The sequence below is a fragment of the Talpa occidentalis genome, unplaced genomic scaffold, assembly GCF_014898055.3.
Source record: "Talpa occidentalis isolate TD23 unplaced genomic scaffold, MPIMG_talOcc4v2.1 talOcc4.10, whole genome shotgun sequence".
Classification (NCBI taxonomy): Eukaryota; Metazoa; Chordata; class Mammalia; order Eulipotyphla; family Talpidae; genus Talpa; species Talpa occidentalis.
In genome coordinates this window covers 48,758,051-48,782,340 of record NW_023600993.1, presented here as the reverse complement: position 1 = coordinate 48,782,340, position 24,290 = coordinate 48,758,051, and the positions used below count along the sequence as shown (strand labels likewise).

The 24,290-nt window shown below is 40.2% G+C and overlaps 1 pseudogene; it reads right to left on the bottom strand.

Annotated features, from left to right (window-relative positions):
* Positions 1 to 20,110: 20,110 nt before the first annotated feature.
* On the bottom strand, positions 20,111 to 20,244 carry LOC119237784 (U2 spliceosomal RNA; annotated as a pseudogene).
* Positions 20,245 to 24,290: the final 4,046 nt, after the last annotated feature.

Here is a 24,290-nt window from a genome sequence, read left to right as displayed (position 1 = left end):
GCTGACAGCATATTCCCTAGTATCCAATAATAGGCAGGACTTAAATAGTGCTTACAATGGGCTTTCATCACTTCAAATCACTTTAACTCATTTAATACTCATTGTGAATTGAGCACTTGGAAGTTATAGGGAGGGTTATCCCATTTTCTACCTGAGACAACCAAGGCACTAAAAGGTTAAATAGTGTGCTAAGGTCTTACAGATAGCAAATTGCAGAGTCGGGTTTCTAACCTAAGCAACCTGACTCCTGAGTCCATGCTCTTAGATGCTGTGCTCTGTTGCCTCTCATAATAACGAGTGCGTGGTCAGTGCTCATTAGAAAAGGAAATCAGGGCCTCCTGGTCGCGCAGCGGTTGAGTGCTGGGCCGCGAAGCTTCCTACAGCCTCTGCAGCGCCAATTCGATCCCTGGCTGCCCGCAAGGGTCCCACATGGCGCGCAGACCTCTCCTGCCGCGCCTGCTGCTCCCCTCAGCAATGTACTTTGTCGGTCTGCTTCTTCTGCTCCCTGCTCTGGCTCTGGTGAATTCTCTCACCCTCCCGCGCTTCTGACTGTACCCAGTGCTTGTATAAATAAATAAATAAATCTTTAAAAAAAAAAAAAAAAGAAAAGAAAAGGAAATCAAAGGGGTCCTCCATGGTGGCCTAGGGGTTAAGTCTCAGCACTCCTACAGTGAAGGCCCACCGCTACAGCCTGAGTTCGATCCCCGACTTGGGGGGCTAGAACCCACATAGCACAATAGACCTCTCCTATCTCATCCACTGCTCCCCTTAGCAGTGTATTTCAGTAAATCCACTTGTTCTGATCCCCACTCTGTCTCTGGTAAATCCTCTCACCCCCTGCACCTCTGGTCTATACCCCAGTTCTTCTATACACACACACACACACACACACACACACAAATTGAATGAATGAGTGAATGAATGGAAGGATGGTCTTTAAATGTGGGTTCCTGGGCCTCCTCAGTGGTGCAGCAGGTTGAGTGCAGCGCTGTGAAGCTGTCCATAGCCACTGCAGCACCGATTTGATTCCTAGCCAGCCGGGGAAATGCCCACATGGCACAGCAGACCTCCTCTGTCTCGCCTGCTGCTCCCCTCAGCAGTGTTTTCAGTCCATCCGCCTGCCTGTTCTGTTCCTCACTCTGCCTTTGGTGAATCCTCTCACCCTCCCATTCCTCTGGCCTGTACCCCAGTTCTTGTATAAATAAATAAATCTTTAAAATAAATAAATCTTTAAAATAAATAAATAAATCTTTAAAAATTAAAAATAAATGAAAATGAATAAATGTGTGTTCCTGCACATGGCTTATGTTTATGTAGGGTGGCCACTGTGTCCTTATGTATGCTAGCTAGACATTACAAATATATGATTTTTTCCATTCTCCACAATAATTTTAATTTTCCCTCCATTCTTCTGGACATTATCTCATGTGTTGATGTTGGAAGCCATTAAAGGAATTCCTGGGAGGTGTTTTTAAGATTGAAACTGTTATTAAGTAGAGTTGAGAAACACTCTTTTGCAGTGCCCCCAGCAAATTGGCACAGCAGTTGAACTCCAAGGAGGCCACACAGTATCAAGTTCACACTGAGTCTATCATCAACTGAATTTGTCATCTAGATATTCTCTGAGCTGGAGGGCATAATGCACAGGTGTATGTCTCATGCTGAGGGATTTGGTATATCCAGCGGGAGGTGATCTAGTGTAATAGTTAAGGCGGCTGCCTGGCTAATCAGAAAGATGTGGGTTCAAATAATGGTCCTGCTTGGTGACCAAAGGCAAATCATGTCTCTGTGCTTAGCTTCCTCACCTGCAAAATGGGAGTACTAACAACTGTTTCCTAGGATGCTTGTGAATACTGACAAGATGATGCTTTAACTGAGTAAATAGAAGGTGGCACCCATTATTTTTATATCAAATTCTCACTTAGGAGAAAGTTATTCATATCTTTCCTAGAATAATCTATGGCTACATGGGCTTCTGGCTTGGAAATCGTCCTGGTTCTCAGAGTCTAGCTGATGAAATGTAGGATTGTTCTTAGTAACATTACTTACAGTTCTCCTTCCTTCCTTGGCTTCAGTAGCCCTGACTTGGGCTTCATTTCCCCTCTCAAGAAAAATGGACAGGTATTCTCAGCTTTCTGCCTACCTGTTTGGAGGTATTTGTGATAAATACAAGATCTCTTAGGCCAATTGTGGTGCCTCCCTTAGATTCCATTGGGATTTCAGAGGAAGATTTTGTAGCTGACTGCTACTCCCAGCATCGAACAAGGTCAATTTCCCATTCAGGCTGTTGCACTTGTAAGTGAACTAAATATGACTGACAGAAGGATATTCACATATTAAATGCCAAACTAGGACAGAGAGTAGTGTTCATGGGATTGTTGCTCTTCTTACTAAGAGAAGCTGGCATCTGGGTGGTGAAACCACCAAAAAAACAAACAAACAAACAAACAAACAAAAATACTCCTTAAGGAGTTATGTCTCAGTGTCTGCAGGAGTTAAGTTCTTTCTGACAGCATTATTGAAAAAGAAAATGATCTCAAAGAGCATGTTATATCCCACAAAAAACAATTCTTTAGGAAACAGGTGAATTCACTCTAAGAAAATCCTTTATAGTTAAATCTAAGCATATAAAGCAGGTAAAATAGGGGATGTTTACTCACTTAACAGAAGGATTATTTCAAAACAATTTTCCCCCTGGAATTTATCAAAGTATGCATTACTGAAACATATTTAAAATACACTCTGATTCACAGAAAAGTTGTCCTTTGCACCCTGCCTTTTACACTGACCAGCTTCATCACTCTGTCTTTTTGTGCACTGTGTCCTGGTTTACAAAATAAGAGAGTAAGTTCAGTCTCATCAGCCCCATAGAAAACCCTGTGTCTGTGGGGCTGGAGAATGGTTTGATACATCAGTTAACTTTTCCCCTCTATAGACACATTTTCCCTTTTCCCTCATTTAAGCAGATAGCACTTTCTGGGCTTCTCAGCCCCCCAAATAAAATTTTGTGGCAAGGCAGAAAGCAGAGAGAGCCAATCTTTTTGAGGGCAGAGGCAAGGAGGGTAGGGGTTGAGGATGGGCTTGGAGAGAGGCTTGAGGGAAAGAATTCTGTGAGGCCAGCAGAAATGTGCACCAGGGTTCAGCTTCCTGACAGGCTCTGAGGAAATGGCAGAACCCTGGAGAAAATATGGCTCAAAGGAGGATTCCAGGCAGCTCAGCAACACACCTTGTTTCCCAGACACCACAGGCTTTGGTGTCAGCTTCTATGGCTGGTGGCACTGGGATCCCCAAGCTTTTGGTGGAAGGGGTCCTCACCTAGGTGCACCACCACTTAGCACAGTTAGACCCTAGGAATGTGGCACCACCAAGAGTAAGGAATCCCCCAAATGCTTGAGGTTCAGTTTCTCACCAGTATCACAGAATGGAGGTTCAAAGACAAATTTAATTGGCTTAGTTACATAAAGAATGTGATGTTTAAGAAATGCCAAATATATGGGCTGAGCCCATACTCACTTTGTCTATATCATAATATTTGCGATCCTCATTCTTTTGCAGTCCTCTCAGTCAAATGTTTCCCTGTTTTATTTCTCCCATTTTCAAAACGATACAATATGCATGAAAGAATGTTGAAGTATTTCCCTCCAGGGTCTATTTTTTTCCTCCTTATCTAAGAACTCAAGGATTTTACAAAAACACCATGGGGCTTCTATAGAAGCTGCTATCTGGGAGGCATTTGGCAACCTCTGTTCCTAGTTGGGTCCAAGGGACACAGAAAGAAGTTAGGAGCCCATTCATTCTGAAAAGCTTTGTGACTGTCTGGCTATGTGAACATTGAAATGCCTGTTTTAGAATTAAATGGAGAGCAGCAGAGACAAGGGGTAAACCCAGAGAACCCGTGGATAGTTGAATGGGTGGGCAGACTGGTTCAAGGATGCCCAGCTAAGGGGACAAGTGAGGAATTAAGTGTCCACTCAGCAGCCCTGGGCCAGGTGCTCTGGGACATAGTAGCGTCCTTGTCCTCATTCTTACAGAAAGGCAGCCCAAGCCACCCAGGCCTCACTGCACTGCATCGTCCAAGTTGGATATTTTGTGATTCCAATTAGCTAAATCTTTTCCTCTAAATGACTTTGCTTCTAGTGGTCCTCCTGAAAAGAAAAAGACAAACTTTCAGAAACGTATTTTAGAGGGGAAAGAAGAATACATGTGCTTGTTTTTATTTAAAATAAGTCATTACCATGTAAGGTACAATCTTCAAGCCCTCTAAAGATTTCTGCAAAATGAGATTGTAGGGTTTTTTTCACCCAAATTATTTGATATGACAAGTGAACCAGAGAAGCTTGCCTAGTAAACATTTAAAAATGATCCTCCTTCAGGTCTCTGGTTAGCAGGGCTTAAGGGAAACTGAAATTGCAAGAGGATTTCGGGTTCAGCGAACATTTTTCCAGAAGGATACCGTGGCAGCTCCGATTCTGACAACCAGTCTCTTGCTATGGCGTTGGAGGGGGAGGCACATGGGGTGGGGAGGCTGGCGGTGCTGTTGTTGCCTTGTCCCTTGCTTGGAGAAACGGTTCTGAAGTTGCAGCAACTCGGCCCAGCTGGGATTTCTCAGAAGTCCTGCACTCACCCGTGACCAAATAGTTGCCAAGCAGTGAACACCTCCTGGGGAAACCATTGTCTTGTCCCCTGCTTGGCCCAGGAAGGCAGACACCGGCTTCAATGAAGTCTTTGTTATTAGATCCAGTAGGCACTCTGGATTCTCATTTTAATGAAAATGGGACACCTGCGCAGCAGCACCTCCATGCCTCCCCCGCCCAGCCTGGCTTGCAGAGGGCAGTTGGGTCTGGGACCCTAAGCGCTGGGACCACACTCTGCAGGGCAGTTGGGGATCTGAGATGGGGTTGGGGAACAGAGCTTCTCTGGGGTCACCACGCCGGGCAGCTGGGACTGGCCAGTCCCTTGGCTTGGCCGTTGCCAGGTCCCCAGGGCCAGTCAGCGTCCTCGTTGCTCTCCGGCCCTGGGGTTTCCTCCAGGCTGCCAAGTTGTGGGAGCGCGCACTGGGGGTTGTTTGTTTTCTGGCTGAAACGACAAGAAGCCATTGAATTCGAGTCATGATAGTAATTTAATTTCTCCAAACTCAGAGGTATTTTCTTTCCAAATATCAGGGGTCAGGAACCTTTCAAAGAACAGGGAAACCATTCCAAATTCGGAAATGTTAAAAAGGAAGAGAAGGCTCAGGGTGAATGCTACTACTACTAATATAGTATTTCCTAATAATTATATCATACACAATATCATGTATTATATGTCTTAATATTGCATGTATTATTACATAGGATAGTATATAGTAACAATTTCATATATTATCATAGCATGATACAATATAATATTCAAAATGTTAAAAATAAATTTGATCATGTTAAAAAATTAACCCATTCCAAAATCAGTAAGTTTTAAGAGGAGAAAGAGAGTGAAAAGAAATATGATGACATTTTTATGATAACTAATATTTAGCATATAGTTACATATAATGTTATGCATCATAATTATTGTTTTATGTGATACTATATGATACAAGTGTAACTGTTTATTATTATTGATTTTGTTATGACTACTGAACATAGTTATTGACTGCTTGCCAGTCACTGTAGTTTAATACTTTCTGGGAATTATTTAATTTTTTAAAGATTTATTTATTTATGCATATAAGAACTAGGATGTAAGCCAGAGGTGTTGGGGGTGAGAGGATTCACCAAAGACAGAGTGGGGAGCAGAACAGGCAGATGTACTGAAATACCTAATGAGGGGAGCAAGTACACAAGACAGGAGAGGCATGCTGCACCATGTGGGTCACCTCCCTGGCAAGGGATGAAACTCATGCTGCAGTGGCTGGAGATAGCTTGATATCGCTGTGTCTTTAACTCCTGCACCACCAAGGAGGCACAATATATTATTTAATTTGTACAATTACCCTATGATGTGGTATGTGGGTTTTTTCTTTTTAAAAATTATAGTTTTATTGAGATATAACTCACCATATAATTACCCATTGAAAGTATATAATTCTGTGGGTTTTAGTATATTCACAGAGTTTGTAACCATAACCACAATGAATTTCAGAACATTTTATCATCGCAAAAGGAAACCCCATGCATATTAACAGTTACTCCTCATCTCCCTCTCCAAGTAGCCATAGGCAACCATTAATCTATTAATTGTCTCCATAGATTTTCCTATCCTGGACATTCCATATAAGTGAAATCAAGCTATATGTGATTTTTTGTTACTGGCTTCTTTCACTGAGCATAATCTTTTCAAGATTTATCTATGTTGGAGAATCTATCAGTACTTTATTCCCTTTCATATCTGAATAATATTCCATTGTATGGATATACCATCTTTTGCTTCTCCATTCATAAGTTGATGGACATATGGATTGTTTCTACTTGGGAGCTATTGTGAATACTGTTCTTATAGGTATTCATGTGCAAGTTTTTGTATGAATATGCATTTTTTTCCCATTTTACCTACCAAGAAACCAAGGTGCAGAGATGTTACATAATTTGCACCAAGGCACACAGTTAATAATGCTGTGGGACTCAAACTCAGTACTGTCTGATGCTCTTAGTCACTCCAGTCTCTTGCTCTCTTATTATCAAAGGTTACTATGTAAAGGGCAGCTGGGGCTCTGGACACTAAAAAGAGGCACAGCAGGAAGAGTTCCTGTGTAGTGAGGATGAACTTTCTCCTGTTAAGCCTGGTTAGTAAAACCTGGGAGTGATTGCCAAGGGAGGAGTGAAATCCCCTTCTGACTTGAAGGCTCCTCTGTGGGGATCTTTAAGACACAGCAGGAACGCTTCACTCCTGGGAACGGGGTTTGGCTCAAGGCTGTCCAAATGGCAACCATCATTCTGCATCTGGTGTCCAAATGGTGTGAGAGGGACCAGGCTACAATTCAGGCTTCCCTCACCCCACCCTAACCACCCCAGGCTGCTCTAGACATTCCCCCCATCCCACCTCTAAGATCTCCTCCCTGTTCATTTTAACCCTGACCTACCCCTCCCTTTGGCTCCCACTTGGGTGTCTGGCCCAGGCCAGTTGACTCAGGGTGCTGCTGTTGGGTGGGGAGAGAGGTGATGGAGTTCAGGGGGAAGGGGGTGGAGGAGGCCAAAAGGAGTCATTTCAGAACACAGAGGGCAGGGCAGGTCTTAGAGGAGAGGCTCCAGGAAGGCTCCCAGGGAGGGGGAGCGGTGCTGTTAATTAGAACACATGGCTATGAGACCTCTGTGCTTGTGTGACAAGCACAGCAAATGACACTTTTACCAGTGTCGTTTGATATATTTCTACAGGAGCTGAGTTCTCTTCTTACACAGTCCTACCAAAGGATATATCCTGAATCCTGAAATTGTTATTAGTGATAGGAAAAACAAAATCCATAGATTTTGTTTGGGTGGGGGGGAGCAGAGTTTTGGTTATGAAAAGTAGTAGAAATGGCTGCAGCCTTGAAGTCAGAGCTTTGCCTCATGAGTTACATGACCTTGAGTAATTTTCTTAGCTTCTCAAATCCTCAATTGTCTGCATGTATAAAATAGGAATAATATTAGTAATACCTGCCATGCAGTTATTGGCAGGATTAATGAAGCCCATGCAGTGTTTCCTGGTGCATATTTTTAGCAACCCCACTACTACAGGTTACTGTGATGAGGAAGAAAAGAGTGTCCACAGGCTGATGATTTTGAGGGAGCAGTGGCTTAAACAAAGCTAACCAGGTTCTATTCTCACACTACTTATCCAACTGCATTCAGAGTATCTATAAAGAACCCCTTTCTGTTACATTTTGTAAAATTTTTTAACCATGGAAATTTTTGAATCCAACATTCAGGCTAGAGGTTGCAATCTGGCAGTCCATGGGTCAAATCTGGCCAACAGATGTGGGTTTTGGCCAGCATAGTGTTGCTTTTAAAAGTTTCCTATATTTAAGTATCATGAGATTTCACCCATAAATCATAAGATTTCACATAAAAATTAATGTTTTCAGCTTCTCCTGAAAAATCTCAAGGCCTGACCAAACTGGATTCTCATTTCTACAAGGTGATACTTGACCAGAAAGGAGGGTGGACCCCCTTTAGGTACTCTCTATTTCTTAAGGCACCACCATCCCAACCCCAGGCAGTTCAGTTTACAGGCCCTGAGAGTTCAGTTTACAACCCCTAGTGTTACTCAAATGTGGAGATAAGGAATATAAAATGGTGAGTTTTGTCACATACCCCTTTATGAAAAAATTGTTCAACATCTACTTATTTATATTCATGCACTACTGAGTGATATGATATATACATTCTAAAGCACATGTCAAGAGTAATTTAACAAGGTGAAATTCAAAGGAAATATGAATCAGAAGTTCTGCTCCCCAGCCTTCACCCTTCACTGGTGCAGCTCCTCATACACAGCTGGCGACAAGCTGGACTCATTGATGGCTATTCCTGTGGAATTATTGGCTGATGGAAGCTCCTTGTTACAGAACAGTTGAGCAAAGGAACCACCTTCCCTGTAGTTGATGCTGAACTAAATGTCTTATGTATATGAGTTCATCAATCCTTAGGAGACTGAATTAAGTAGCATTTTGCTTTTACTTTGCCCTTGGGGGTTATTTTCTTTCTTTTAACTGTGCTCAGTAGCATAAATAAAGTCTTTTGAACACAAACTATGCCTGAAACACTAATTTAGGTAAATGCCAATCTAAACAAAGAGAGAAACCAGTATGGTTCCCCCCCCCCCCCACAAACATTGGTGAAGTGCTCACTTTCACCAGAAAGAACCGAGGGGCAAATTATACAACTTAGAGAGATTCTCCAAGTCTTCAAGAAGTCACACTCTACTACAGTCCCTTGAGAGTGATATAATATAAATAGTAACTACTCATGAAGTTGGCTGAGAGTTTTAGATGGATGGCCACACAGAAACATTGAAAAAAAAAATTTTATTATACCAATTTGGAGTTAAATTTTTGATGTTCAAGCGCATTTCATCTCCTAACACCTCAAATTAGCAAATAGCAATGTAGCTGATAATGTTTGGTTTTCTTCTGCTTAAGATTTAGTAATGTGGTCAAGAAGAGCAATAATGACAAGGCAGGGAAGTCCTCCCATGTCACACCCACCAGAATATTTTAAGTGCAGCTCCAGGGGCTAGAGTTAGGGGTTAGAGTTCCTGTATTATTGATTCTTCTCCAGCCATTGTGACTTAAGATTGATATGCAGTGTTGAGCAAGCAGGGAGCAGGATTGCCTCATGACCAAGTGTATGAGCTCTGGAATCAAATCAACAACAAACTCAACAAACTCAATCAAATCAAATCAAACTCAACATCTCCAGATCTCAGTTTTCTCTACTGTACAATGGAAATAACTAACCGTACCTTCCTTATAGAGTGAAGAAGAGGATTAAGGGTGTCAGTGTTAGATGCATGGAAAGTATCTTGTGCGGGTTATTGTTGTATTGAAGACAACAAGCTATTTCTCTTCTTTTCTGCTCTTGAAGTTTATTTGTCGTCCTTTAACTCTGAATCCTTCATTTGTCAGCTGCTCTCCCCCACCCATGTCTTCATTATTTAACCCAGAAGTTGGAAATCTTTTTCTTAAAAGGGACAGATAGAAACTAAGTTGGTCTACACAATTCATAAAGTCTCTGTCACAACTACTCAACATTACCTTTGTAAATAGAAAGCAGCCTTAGACATCACATAAATAAATAGATGTGACTGTGTTAGAATAAAACTTGACTTGCAAAAACAGGCACTAGTAGGATTTGGCCTACAAGCCAAAATTTGCTGCCCCATGATTTGAAGCTCTTTGTCTCCATGAAAAGTGCAAAAAGCAGGCAGAAGTCCACTTAGAACTAAGTGTTTGCTATCCACTCCTCAGGAGCCAAGGAAAAGAGGTCAGGCTTATTTACACTGAGCACATTTACCCCATAAAAGTTCACCTAGACCATGTGCAGAAGAGGATGAAGTATTGTAGGAGGGGTGGGGACTGTGGGGGACAGATCCAGAGTTTCTTGTAGCATCTGGTGCTTAGGATACTGTCCTGCACATGAGCTCTGTCCTTCCCCGACATGCTGTGGTTTCCCACTGCTCAAAGCTCCTGGCAGCTGCAGGAAAAGCCTGCAAATGTCTGTGCCAATAAAAGCTTGGAAATGACTCTGTATCCACCCCTTCAAAGTACTCTTGATTGTGCCATACGAAGACGGCACCAAACATTCCCAGAGGCTTGCTGAAATCTTTAAGAAATGGGCATTTGAGAAAAATATTTTCTAGCATATTGCATATTCCCCTTTACCAACCATATGGACTAGATTTCCACCAACATCTCCTGCATTACCTTCTTAAACCACCAGGTCCTCTGATGGGGATCATTTGTACCTGTACTTTGTGTCTCCATCTCTCTGAAAAGAAAATATCCTTTTCCCCTCACCAAGCTTTTGACTACAGAAAGATTCCCTCCATGGGAATCATATCACCTTCACTGTTCTTTTTTGTCCCCATCTGTCCTGTCTCTGAGACCAGGAAAATGTCAGGAAACCCAGAATGCCGGGTCTGTGAGCCTCTGAATTGGGCTTTGTGTCTGGGAAAGGACCACCCAAAGGAACGGAAGCCTCTGGTGGAAAGATCTGCCTCTTTTCTACCCTCCATCATGCTCGCTTTCCCAGCCAACCCTCAACATCTGGCATATCTCAATTTTGGGTATTGCACTCCTGATGCTCAAAACTATAACTTTCACATTGGGATACTAGACCCAAGCTATTGGTAGTTTGTTTCCCTATATGTAGGGTTTTTGCACTTTGAATGCTGGAAGGATCCTTGCAGTGCCAAGCTAGTAATGGAACTGGGATTCAACCTTTAGTGGAGATGTTTCTTTTCCATCTGTCCTAATTGAGGACATGATTATGGGCATCCCCTTGGAACATGGATTCTGTTTTATTTGATGTGGGCTCAGGTGATAATCAAATTGAAGAATTTCCAGATCACCTGCCAATCCTCTTCATCCCCTAAACAATAGCTCTGCTTCTTCAAATGAGAATAAGAGACACATTTCCCTGAATCAAGAGACTCTCAGACATGAGTGGGATTAGAATTATCCAGAATAAACTAAAATTTTTCATTAATTTCTAACTAAAATTCAATATTTTCTTCAGTTACGAATGCATACAGCAATGTTCTGTGCCAGAGGTGCCTGTGACTTTATCATCAAATGAAATCACAGATTTTCAAGCCCATCACAACTATTATTGATATGTGACCATGTCACTTACAGTTATCATAAGTTTGAAATCATGGTAGTCATAGACCCTCTGGTAGATCTTATTATATAATAATGCAGTAAAATTTTTCTCTATCAATTGATTTTACTAATTAGATAATTATGTTTCAATATAGTTGGCTTCATTTGAGAGCCTATGTTTTTTCCTGCATTTAAGAACACAATCGTGGGCCTCCCCGGTGGCGCAGTGGTTGAGCGCTGGGTTGCGAAGCTGCCCGTGGCCTCTGCAGCGCCGGTTCGATCCCCGGCTGCTCCCCGGCCACCAGAGGAGGGTCCCACATGGCGCGCAGACCTCTCCTGCCGCCCGCTGCTCCCCTCAGCAGTGTACTTCGGTCCTTCTGCTTGCTCTGCTCCCCGCTCTGGTGAATTCTCCTACCCTCCCGCGCTTCTGACTGTACCCAGTGCTTGTATGTATGTATGTATAAATCAATAAAAAACAACCAATCAATCAATAAATCTTTAAAAAAAAAAAAAGAACACAATCGTGAGAAGGGATCCCTTGACATGGACTATCAAGGTGTCTATGGCAGAAAAAAAGAAGGAAGGAAGGAGGGAGGGAAGGAGGGATGAAGGAGATTAAGAATACTTGATGAGATTATCACAGTGACTCTGTGAAGATGGCAAGGTAGTTAACTATCACTCTCCTTCCAGGGGCAAGGAAACCTAGAGAAATAAAGTGATACTGCCAAGGTGGCAGAACTAGTGGGTGACAGAGTCTAGACTTCAACTTGATGCTCAGGGTTCCTCACTGACCACAGTGCAGGAGGCAACTATGGCCCCTCTCTGTGTAGCAGCCAGCACAGGAGTTAGAGCAGTAGGGAAGGAAAAAACATTCAAAAATTTTTGCATTGGGGAAGGCTTTAGAGCAATCACAGGAACAGCCAGGGGATGAGCAGCAACAAAAAGCTGGGCCTGTCAGGCTGAAGTCCTGTGATTAATTGGTGCAGGGAACACAGCCAAGAGCAGAGAAGCCAGACCAGCCTCCATCCATTTGTCCATGGCCTGGGGTCAGAGATGGAGCAAATAGATTCTTTATAAAAGGGAAAAGGGTGGAATGTAGCCATGGGGGGGGGTGCTCTGCAAGGAATTCACAGGTGTTTTCTTATTGTACTTCTGTTTCCCTGAAGACCATGGATGTGTTGTGAGCCATAGAGAAGAGGGGTGGGGATTCGGCTTGGCTGTGTTCTGAAGTTTCACACACCCCTCCTCTCCAATTTTTTTTATGGGTGACAATGGTTTCTATTGAAACCACAGAAGCTTACAGTCAAGTCACAGGGAGCAGAATCTCTGAGAAACTTGTTGAATACTTCAGCAAATGTCAACAGGTAAATGCAGAGGGGTTCTGGGTTTTCGAGGGGGTCACCCACTAGGGTCACCTCAATTTAAGTGATAAAACTGACATCATTACCATTCTAGCAGTCACTGGATCTTGCTGATTCTGCAGATTTAGAATGAAGAGAATCTTTGCAAACTGTTCTGTTTTGAGGCAAGAAACTTCCAGAGGTTGAGTCAGTCTTTTTCTCCCATTGAAATGCTGATAAAAGTGTGCTGGTAATTGATACTCAAAAGGATCATGCTCAGTGAAATAAGCCAGAAAGAGGGCCTCCCCTGGTGGCGCAGCGGTTGAGCGCTGGGCCGTGAGGCTGCCTGCAGCCTCCGTAGCACTGGTTCGCTTCCCCGGCCACCGGCGAGGGTCCCACACACACAAAAAATAATAATAACAATAATAAGCCAGAAAGAAAAAGAAAAATACCGGATGGTCTTACTCAGAGCAGGAGTTTAGAAAACCTAAATAAGGGACCAGGAAAAAGAATATAATAAAGAAAAAATCAAAATCAACAAGCAACTATAAACCAGAGACACAGTACGGGGGTGGGGGGTGGGGAGAGGAGGGGTTGGGGTCAAAATAAGGGGGGTACAATTGTATGGGGAATATAACCAAGATGAAAATGCAAACATTGTGCAAAAATGAAAAATGGTGTAAGAAATATATAAAAAATAAAATAAAATAAGCATATTAATGAGGATGGGCAATTGCTATCTATCAGGACATTTATTTGAATTATTAAATGATAGGAGATCTGGCAAAAGATTTAAAGAATCACTTTTAACCTCACCAGCCGGTAAAACCAATGTTAATATTTTGGTGCCTTTGCCTCTGTACAGAGAGACAAATGGGCAACTTCCCTATGTCCATAATGTCTAGAAAGCATGCAAATATAACCAGTGGTGTCAAAAACCCAATCTCACTTGTAGGATATGAACACAAAGATCCCTTGCAGACATACAAAATCAGGTTCAGAAATGTGAAAAGTCTTCCTTCTCTCTATTTTGCCCCCTTCTTTCCCCTCTTTCTTCTGAGATCTGAGCTTCACCTTCTCTCCTGCATGCTGCTACTGTGATATACCAAACAAGTAGCTGAGCCCAGATTCTAACCCAGGCCATCTAACCAGGGCACCCTTATCTGTAGCAGATTGTATTTTTTCCTGCAGTCACTAATTTCCTATAGACTACCAATAAACCCAGATCAGACTAGTGTTTCAAATTCTTTAAGAGAAAATGTATCAGACTAACAGTGCCCTCCTCCTTTGCTAATATCAACTATCTCTCACAGTGTAACTTATTACACACACAAAAAAAACCCCTCCCTTTCTACTAGAGAATGGAAAGATGAGAGTAGATTGCAAAGATAGAGCACCCCTCCTGCTATATTACATGGTAATACCTAACATATTTTAGTACCGAATGTGTACCAAATGCTATTCTAATCAATTGACATGTTACTCACTGAATCTTCACATCAGCCTTAGGAGGAAAGTGAGGTACTGAGAGGTCAAATAATTTACTAACTCAAGGTCACATAGTCAGTCATTTAGAAAGACTTCTAACCCAGGCTCTCTGGTCTGGGAACCCCTATCTTGGTAAGTTATATTTTCCAAAGTTGACAACACCAAAATATATCTCATCCCACATGGTTTCTTTTTTTTTTTTTTTTTTTTTTTTTTTTTTTTTTTATAGAGGCATGCTTTATTTATTTGTTTGCTGGTTTGTTTGTTTTTTTTTTTTGTTTATACATGCACTGGGTACAGTCAGAAGCGCGGGAGGGTGAGAGAATTCACCAGAGCCAGAGCGGGGAGCAGAGCAGGCAGAAGGACCGAAGTACACTGCTGAGGGGAGCAGCGGGCGGCAGGAGAGGTCTGCGCGCCATGCGGGACCCTCCTCTGGTGGCCGGGGAGCAGCCGGGGATCGAACCGGCGCCGCAGAGGCCGCGGGCAGCTTCGCAACCCAGCGCTCAACCGATGCGCCACCGGGGAGGCCCTCATCCCACATGGTTTCTGAGGAGACATGATGATGATCCTCCATCAAGCAGAGGGGATCTGTGTTCCCTCTCTTTGAAGCTCCCTGTAACTGTCTTGACCAACAATGTGCCAGACAGAACATTGTTTGATTTTCAGAGTTTAAAACGCAATGCAGATTTTTTGTCTAGCTCTCTTTTCCTCTTGGAACATTTCTTCTTAGACTTTAGCCCCCCATGTAGTAAGAAAACCCATGCGACATGAGCAAGTCTCATATGGTGTTCTGGCTAACACAAGGGCGGCCCAAAGTCAAGAGCCAGCATCAGCTACCACACACGTGAGTAAAGGGCCCTTCAGGCCCTCCCAGGCCCTAGTCTTCTCGAGGCTTCAGAGCTCACAGAGCATAGACAAATTGCATTTACAATGCCACAAAAATTGTGAGAGATAAGAAGTGATTAACACTATTTGGAACTATAAAGTTTTGAAGTAATTTGTTATGTGGCCAGAATAACTGCAACATTGCTCTTAACTCTAACGGCAGACCTAAGATAGACTCTTAGTAACTCTGCATCGCCACCTTTATTTCAGTATGTAACCGAGTTTGAGTTTGCATGAGGGAAATCTTGCATAGGTTTCTCTTGATTCAACTCTATCAGAAATTAGGTTTCCCATGAGGCTTTCTAATGCTGTTTAAGTTTTTGCATTTTCCTCAATTTTCACAGGTCTTGCAGGGAGAATAGGTGATAAAGAGGTTGACTCAAAGCCTGCAAGCCAAATGCTGTTTTAAACCGGCTGCTAAATTGGTCTCCTTTAGGAAGAATGTAACCAGTTCTTCAATTGTTGTTAAGGAATTACTCAGACCAGTACTGGGCTTTATCAAGTGAGCTTGTTTAGTCAAAATATACTGGACAATAATTTTCTTTTAAAAACCAGAAATGTACCCTGTGCTTGAAATCTTGGTGACCTGATTCTCTCTGGAAAGAAAAAAACAAAGGGAGGGGAAATCAGCAAACCAAGAGGAAAATATAAAAGCCAAGGACTGAGTAAGAGAAATCTACTAATGTAAAGTTTGATCACTGAAGAGACACAGGATATTTCAGATTTGCAAAGCTTTAGCCTCCACGCTGCCCTCATCTTTGAGTCCGAATATGTTTTTAGAGCTTTTCCCCCAGTATAAATTGGGTTCATTTATTTTTGCCCTATCCTTAAATTTCTTTGTAAAATGTCCCGAGGTAAATGGCCTAGTGGGGAAGCAGAGATGATAACAGGTAATAGATCAACACTCTGCCACTGATAGAAGGAAAATGCATGTGTCCGCTGCACAGGGATCTTAATGCCCAAATCAGCACCAATAGCATAGCATAGGTGGACATGTATTTGTTACATTCAAGTGTGAAAAGTTATACTCCTTAAATAAACTGCCAACTGAAATTGCATTCTCTCTCTCTCTCTCTCTCTCTCTCTCTCTCTCTCTCTCTCTCTTCCATATGTATAATACAGTCCATAGGAAGGAAAAAAAGAGAAGCAAGTGTTGCAGAGAGATAGATCAAAATTAAATACACAGAAAAATACCAGATGGTCTCACTCATAGCAGGAATTTAGAAAACCTAAATAAGGGACCAGGAAAAAACCTAATTATAATAAAGTAAAAATCAAAATCAACAAGCAACTATAAACCAGAGACACACTAAGGGGGCGGGGAGGGGAAGAGGGAGGAGGATCAAAACAAGGGGGGTGGGAATTGTATGGGGACTATAACCAAGATGAAAATGCATACATGTGCAAAAATGAAAAATGATGTAAAAATGAATAAAATAAAAAAAATTTAAATAAAAAAATTAAATATACCCTAAGCGTATTTAAACTAAGTACCCAAGTTTGGATTTTAAGAGGCTAAATATGGCTATACTGGCTCAAGAACAGATGACACATGTAAAATGAAATTATTTGGGGAAGGTTTATTTGCAAAGGGTCTGCTACAATGGTGTGGATATAGGGAGATCGTGTACACACAGGGGAATAGCAGAGTGAGAGTGTCACCCCCATAAGCTTAATGGGGAGGTAAAGGTTACTGGAACAGAGAGAGTCATGTTGAACAGCTGCCTTGAAAGAAGCTTTGACCTTCCAAGACATAGTTGAGAAACTCTCAAATGGAAACATGGGGATTAAAATTTTGATCTTACTCTCCTCCCTCCCTTTCATCTCCTGGAACTTTCCCATGTCTACACCCACCTGGAAGCCAGAGGTCCAAAAAGCTGGGGCAGACAGCAGAGGATAGAGTAGATCTGTCAGAGTAGATCAGACAGAGTAGATCAGACAGCAGAGGGAGAATAGATTTGTTGTAGAAGCAAAAGGCAGAGCAATGGCCACCCCATACATGTAAACGCTTTTAAAATTAGTAAATACTTGGTTGGGGGGATGCTAAATATTATTAGAAATGCCCAAAAAGGAAAAAGTTCCACTTAAAACTAATTTTTTAAAAGACATTTATAAGTGCCTGAGGTTTAATCATGCATCTCTTGGCTCAAATATAATTGAGTACTCTGTGTAGAGATAAACTCCATTCTTATTTCCACATGGCAGATCTCAGTGATAGCAAATACACCATAAACACCTGGTGTTTATGCCATTTGTGTTATGGTATTTGTACCTCAATAAGTTATCCTTTTAAAACAAAGTCCAATAAATTATCCCTTCTTTTAACCATCCCTTCCCCATGGCTTAGAGGAAATGCTAGTCTTCACAATGATAAACAGAATCCTAGATACTAAACTCCTTGTTGCTTCTCTGAATGTACCATGACCACCCTTCTCTTTGAACACCTAATTTCAACCAAACTGATCTATCTGCCCAAGGACCTTTAAACTTCTTTTCACTACTTTTTTTCCACCAGGTATAAATCTGGTTCACTCCCTTATTTTTTTTTAATTTTTATTTTATATATTTTTACATCATTTTTCATTTTTGCACAATTTATGCATTTTCATGTTGGTTATAGTCCCCATACAATTCCCACCCCCCTTGTTTTGATCCTACTTCCTCCTCCACTGCCCCTGTAGTGTGTCTCTGGTTTATAGTTGCTTTTTGATTTTGATTTTTATCACTCCCTTAGTTTTATGGATCTACGTTCAAATATCAACTTTAGAAAATCTTGTCTAGTGATTTTACATAAAATAATAATGATGGTATGATATTTTCCAAAAATGGCTATACCAATATTACCAGTCCTACATAACTTTCTAAGAACTTACCACTGCCCATCATGAGGTAGAATCTGTTTTTCCTCTCCGTAGGTGGGACTTGTGGTTGTCTCAGCAAATATAATGCAGTAGAAATAACACTGTGAGTTTCAAAATAAGGTCATAAAAGGTGATAACAATTTCCTCTGATGCTGTCTCTTTCCTGGGACATTTGCTCTTGGAATTCAGCCACCACTGTGCAAAGAAGCAAAAGCCATATGAACCAACCCCATATAGGTGTTTCATTCAACAGCTTCAGCTGTTGCTGTTCAATAACCAGCTTCAGACATAGGACTGACATAGGACATAGGACTGACATAGGACATAGGACTGACACCAGACATAGGACTGAGTGAGCCATCAGGTGATTTCAGTTCATAGCCTTCAAACTGCACCAGCTAATGCCAAATGCAATAGATAAAAGCTATTCCTGCCAAGATCTACTCACATTACAACTTCATGTGCAAAATAAATGATTGTCTATCCACTACTTTTTGGAGTAATGTGGTATACAGCCTTAAAATGAGAACATATATTTTTTTTTTTTTTTTGGTGCCCCTTACGGGGAACAAACGAGAACGTATTTTTGGTGCCAGAAGTGAAATGCAAAAAACCTAAAACATGAAAGAATGACTTTGGGACAGGTAGTGGAGTCAAATGAGAAAAAAAACAATTATGTATCCTATTTATTTATTGCCATTGAAATACCATTGTTTTACATCCTTGTTAGTATTTTGACAGTATAGGATTTCCCCCTCAGTTGTAATGTGCATTGTGCTTCACACCCCTCCCCCCATTCTCACCCCTGACTCTTCCCTCCTCTTCTGAAAGCCACAAATCTGTGTTCAGTATTCAAGGGTTGGTTTTAAAGTTTGTATTTGACCTTTTGTTTGGTTTTTGTACATTGCACTTGTAAGTGATACCATGTGGTATTTGTCTTTCTCCTTGTTTATTTCACTTAGCATAATGCCTTCCAGCTCCATCCATGTTGCTACAAATGGTGTGAGTTTATCTTTTTTGATAGCTGAGTATTATTTCATTGTGTATATATACTACATTTTTTTGATCCACTCATTTGTTTTGAGACCTTATGTTGCTTCCATATCTTGGCTATTGTTAATAGTGCTGCTATAAACATACGAGAGTAGGTTTCCTTTATGATTATTGTTTTTTAGATATCTAGGAGAGGAATTCCTGGTTTGTATGGCACATCCATTTTCAGTCTTTTGAGAAACCTCCACACTGCTTTCCATAGAGGCTTGACCAATCTACATTTCCAAAAAGTAAGAGGGTTCCTTTTCTCCATACCTTAGCCAGCACTTGCTGTTTCTGGTCTTCTTGATATGGGCCATTCTCATTGATGTGAGGTGGTATCCCATTGTGGTTTTGATTTGCATTTCCCTGATGACAGGAGATGATGAAAATATTTTCATGTGGCTGCTCGCCATCTGTATGTCTTCTTTGAAGAAATGCCTGCTTAGCTCTGCCCATTTTATAATAGGGCTATTTGTTTTCTTTCTGTTGACCTGAATGAATTTTCTGTAGATCTTTGATATCAGATGCATAGTGAGCAAATATTTTCTCCCATTCAGTAGGGTGTCTCTTCATTTTAGTTACTGTCTCTTTTGCAGTGTACAAGCTTTTTAGAAACCAGAAAAAATTTAAGCAGCATGTTAGTACAAACCTACAAGAGTTTGAGGAGACCATTAAATCAAGACTGTTATCTCTGGATGAAGCTATCAGTGAGGACTTAAAGGAAGGCAAGGACATGTTATGGGAAGCTGGGGAAAAGGAAATCCTTGTTATATGGTGGAAGAAAGTTTAGTGACTCTGTTCCCTGTTGTAATGTGGAAAATTTAAGGTGTACCTAATTAACTGGTCATCTCATTAAGGAAATTCAGGCAGAATATTAAAAGTGTCTTCTGGACTCTTTCCATTGTCTACAACAAAAGGAGAATGGAAAGAGATAGATGTTTTGTTGTTGTTTGTTTGTTTGTTTGTTTTAAGGAATTTGTGCTTCCAGAAGGGGAGGCAGAGGGGTGGAGTAAATTGGGTAAAATGGTAAATTGCATGATGAAGGACAGAGTTGGACATTTAGTGATGAACTTAATGTAGTATATGGAGGGGTTGATTTTGAATGATGCATATGTGAAACTTAAGTAAGTTGTATTGTTATAATACAATGTTAGCTTAATTTACAAGTGGTAATTATTTGCTTTTTAAGTAAAAGTCTAGAAAAAATATAAAGAGGGCAATACTTGATAGGTTCAAAAATAAAATTATTTCTGATTCCCAGCTTCTGCAATATTCTCAGATTAAGAGAGAGCTTCAGAGCAAAGATTAAAGTGTAGAACAGATACTACACTTGCTCTTAGCCAAAAAGCCAAGAATCAATCAGAGCAAAGACTATGCCCAGGGTGAAATCATAAGATCCTTTCTTAAAACCTCAGAAATATGTATGGCAATGCCTCAAGAGCTATTTTGCTATGAAAAAGGACCATCTAAAGATCTTAAAGAACTTTACAGATCCTCTCTGTTAACCAACAGAACTCTAAAAATCTGAAGAGTGCTGTCCTTCAACAGTTGGATAGAAAACCCAACTACTGAAGGTATTACTTTGATAACATTTGCATGTGTAGATTTTGTCTAGTGTAGTATATTTAAAACTGATTTATAAGAAACCAGGGTTGTTTTTTTTAAATAATCATATTAGCTTGATGGAAACGAAAATTTAATCAAAATTTTACATGCAGGAAGCACACCAAGAATACTATTATTAGCTATTAAATGTCATTTTTTATGGGAAAGGAAAGAATCTTTGAAGGGCATATTCATGAGGCATGGTGAATCATTGCCAGGAAGTAGCATGGTACCCTAAGCAAATAAGCAGCAACATATACCTTACTGAATTTCAAAATTGTCATGGATCCCTGTGTGCTTCCCATTTCTTTTGAAGAGGAGAATATATAGCAATCACCCTATACCTGTTCCATCATTAATGATGTGTATCAACCAAATTGTTTCTTGATATTGCAAGTCTTAAAACCAATGGGAACTGTCTTGAGTAGCTCCACTTGAAGAGTCTTAATTGCCAGTGTACATGATCTAGATGGGAAGATCTTGGCATGTGAGCCCGAATTTCAGGCCATAATGGGGTTAGATTCTAAGGGGAAAGGGTAAGACTTTATGCATTTGAGAGGGATATGAATTGCCATAGCCAAAAGGGAGCCGATGGCAAGCTATATTTTCTAAAAATGGTCATAAAATTTGTTCTACTTCCATTCCTCTTCCATAAACTTGCTACCTCCTATCAAAATGTATTCTATTTATCCTTCCTTGGAAATATATTTATCTAGGCTTTTAAGCATATTTGTAATGTTTAGCTTCTTTAAATGAAAAAATGAAAAGGATCTATTACACAATATTAATACTTTAGGCAGACACTGAAAAATGTAGCATCCATGCAAAAGCAATTATGAAGTATAGAAACACTTAAGAGAAAATAAAAATAAATGAGCATATGTTTATAGGTAGGAAAATTTAATATCATAGAAGTATTAATTGTTCCTAAAGTGATCTATAAATTCAAAACCATTCTAATGACCATATGAGTGGACAGGTTTTTCATATATCTGGCCAAGGTGATCCTAAAATTCATGTAGAATAGAAACTAAAAAATCAAGGCAACTGTGAGTAAAAATAGGATGTAGAGGGAAATATTTGCACTGACATATATCAACATCATAGTTATGGCAATTGAAACATTGTAGAATTGGTACACAGATATGTGACCAACAAAACAGACTAGAGAATCAAGACACATGCTCCCACACTTAGGGACACATGGTATGTGATACAGTAATCATGCAGAGCCATGGGAATGTAACTTATTTCAATAAATGGTGCTGGTACATCTGTGTATCCTATAGAAAATTAAATTAGAGCTTGTCTTCATGACAATTCAAGAGGATTTTAGACATAATTGTTCAGGTAAAACTCTCAGATCTTCAGAATAAATGTAGAACAATGTCTGAGTGAGCTCAGGATAGGAAAGGATTTCCTAAACAACACATAAACTGTAAAGACAAATATTGCTAAAAATAGACTACATTAAATTCAGAGCTTCCATTCATCTAGGATATCAAAAACAAGGTGCAAAGAAACTCACCCATTGGGAGAAAATATTTATGATGCATATAAGCTTAGAAAGAATTAGCATATACATATATGTGAAATCTCTTCCCATCATTAGTAATTAGGAAAATGCAAACCAAACCGGAATAAAATAGTATTCACAATATTGGAAAATAATTTTAATCTCAGTATCAAATGTGAGTGGACATGTGGGGAAAAGAATTTTAAACATGCTGATGAGGTTATAAATTGGTCTTTACAGGAAAAGTTAGCAGATTCAAATAAAGTTGAAGCTGCAATGTATACACGTCAGCATTCCCACTTCTAGGCATATAGCTTAAAAAATATTCTGCCCAAATAGACTAGGAACCATGTCTAGGAATATTTGCAGAGATTTTTTTGTTATATGAAAATACTGGAAGTGGCCTAAATGTTTATCAGTTGAAAAACAGAAAAACAAATTGCAGCTTATTCATACAACGGAATGTTTTACAGCAGTTAAAATGAATAAGCTAAATTATACATATAAACATGGATAAATCTCTAGAATATAATGCTGAGGAAGGGGAAATCAAATTGTAAAATGATGCAAATGGAATGATCCACTTAAACAATGTTTTAAGATATGCAAAACAATACTGTGGTTATGATACAGCAAATGTGTCATATGTAGTAAAATCATTAAAAATCATCAATGATAAAAGCAAAATAGAGGATAAAAACAGGATCTGGGAAAGGAGGGGACTAGGAATAAAGAGAGGCACTGCTAAGTTTCAAGCATATTTGTAATGTTTTATTTCTTTAAAAGGAAACTAGGACTATATCAAATTGTTAAGATTTCATAATGTTATGTTGTGGGTAAGTGGGTACACAATATATCACTCTCTGTCCTTTTCTGTTGACATTTTTTAAAGCTTAGTGGGAATCATAAGCCTCAGTGAGTTTATATGGTTTGCTGCCTTATTTGTGGCTCCAGTCATACATTCGGTACACAACTTCTGCAGAGAATGTTCTAAAAATATGCATGGAATCCTGTTCATATTGTTCCCTGAAGTCAAGTTTTCATATGCTCAGTAACCTCTTCAGATTTAAGCAAAATGGCAGTCAGGGTGTTTTCCCTTTCATTTCTTTAAAATTTATCATCACAAAAATCCACTTCCAGCCATCCCAATCTAAAAAAGAGAGGTAAGATACAATCAAATCATCACCTGAGTTGTCTAAAGACCAGAAAGAAAAGAAACATTCCACATACACACACACCCACTGTGTACAAATATTTCAAGTGACACTGGCATGGGCCAAAGGAATCTACCAACAGAGTGTGACAGAGATATCTGTATTAGAGCACACTAGATCATGTTCTCCAAAGCCGGCTTGAGGACCACAGTGATTCAGGTGATGATTTTAGATGGTTCTAAGTCATGACAGTAAATAACCTTGAATCATGTGGAGAAGCAGTTTTGCTTTGTGACTTATATTTCAACCCTTTGGATTATTCAAGGAGGACAACTCATTTGGGGACTGATATGAACTGAATTGCAACCCCCTCCATGTACATGTTGAAGTACAAACCCCCAGAATATCAAATTGTGTGTAAATTTGAGAAAAGAATCTTTAAAGAGGGAATTAAGTTAAAATTAATTAAGTTAAAATGAGTCCTAAGGAGTGCACTTGCTCACACACATGCAGAGGGAGACCATGTGAAGACAAAGGAGATATCCATGTGTAAGTCCAAAAGGCCTCAGGGGGAGCCAGTTCTAACAGTACCTTGATCTTGGACTTGTAGTCTGCAGAAATGTCAGAAAATTAATTTTTGCTGTTTAAGCTTCTCAGGCAGTGATACTTTGTTATGGAAGCCCTAGCAATTTAATACCTAATTATGGCTTGAATACATCTCCAACACTTGTTGGGTCCCTGTTTAGCAGAGGCAGCCTCAGAACTTTTCTGACAATTACAGTTGACTCAAATGTGCTAACACAATCCTGTTACTGTATCTATTTTTCTAATTACCCTCAACCTGAAGCAAGTGCTGCTATTTATTGGTACCCAGCAACAACGCAAAGTTTGTCTTTTTAAAAATTGTACTTAATCTTTTAAGTTAGCACAACATTAAGCAAATAAAAGAAGTGTAAAAATGGTGAAGAAATAGCTGAAGCCTGGGAATTCCTTTGTGTTCTAGAGCAACATGTTATGATAGATGGGAAGAGTATGTGACGTTGGACAAATTATCTAGCCCCTCTGAACTTCAATTTCCCAATATTGACCTTATAGGGTAGTTGGGGATATTCAGACTGGATATTTGTCAGA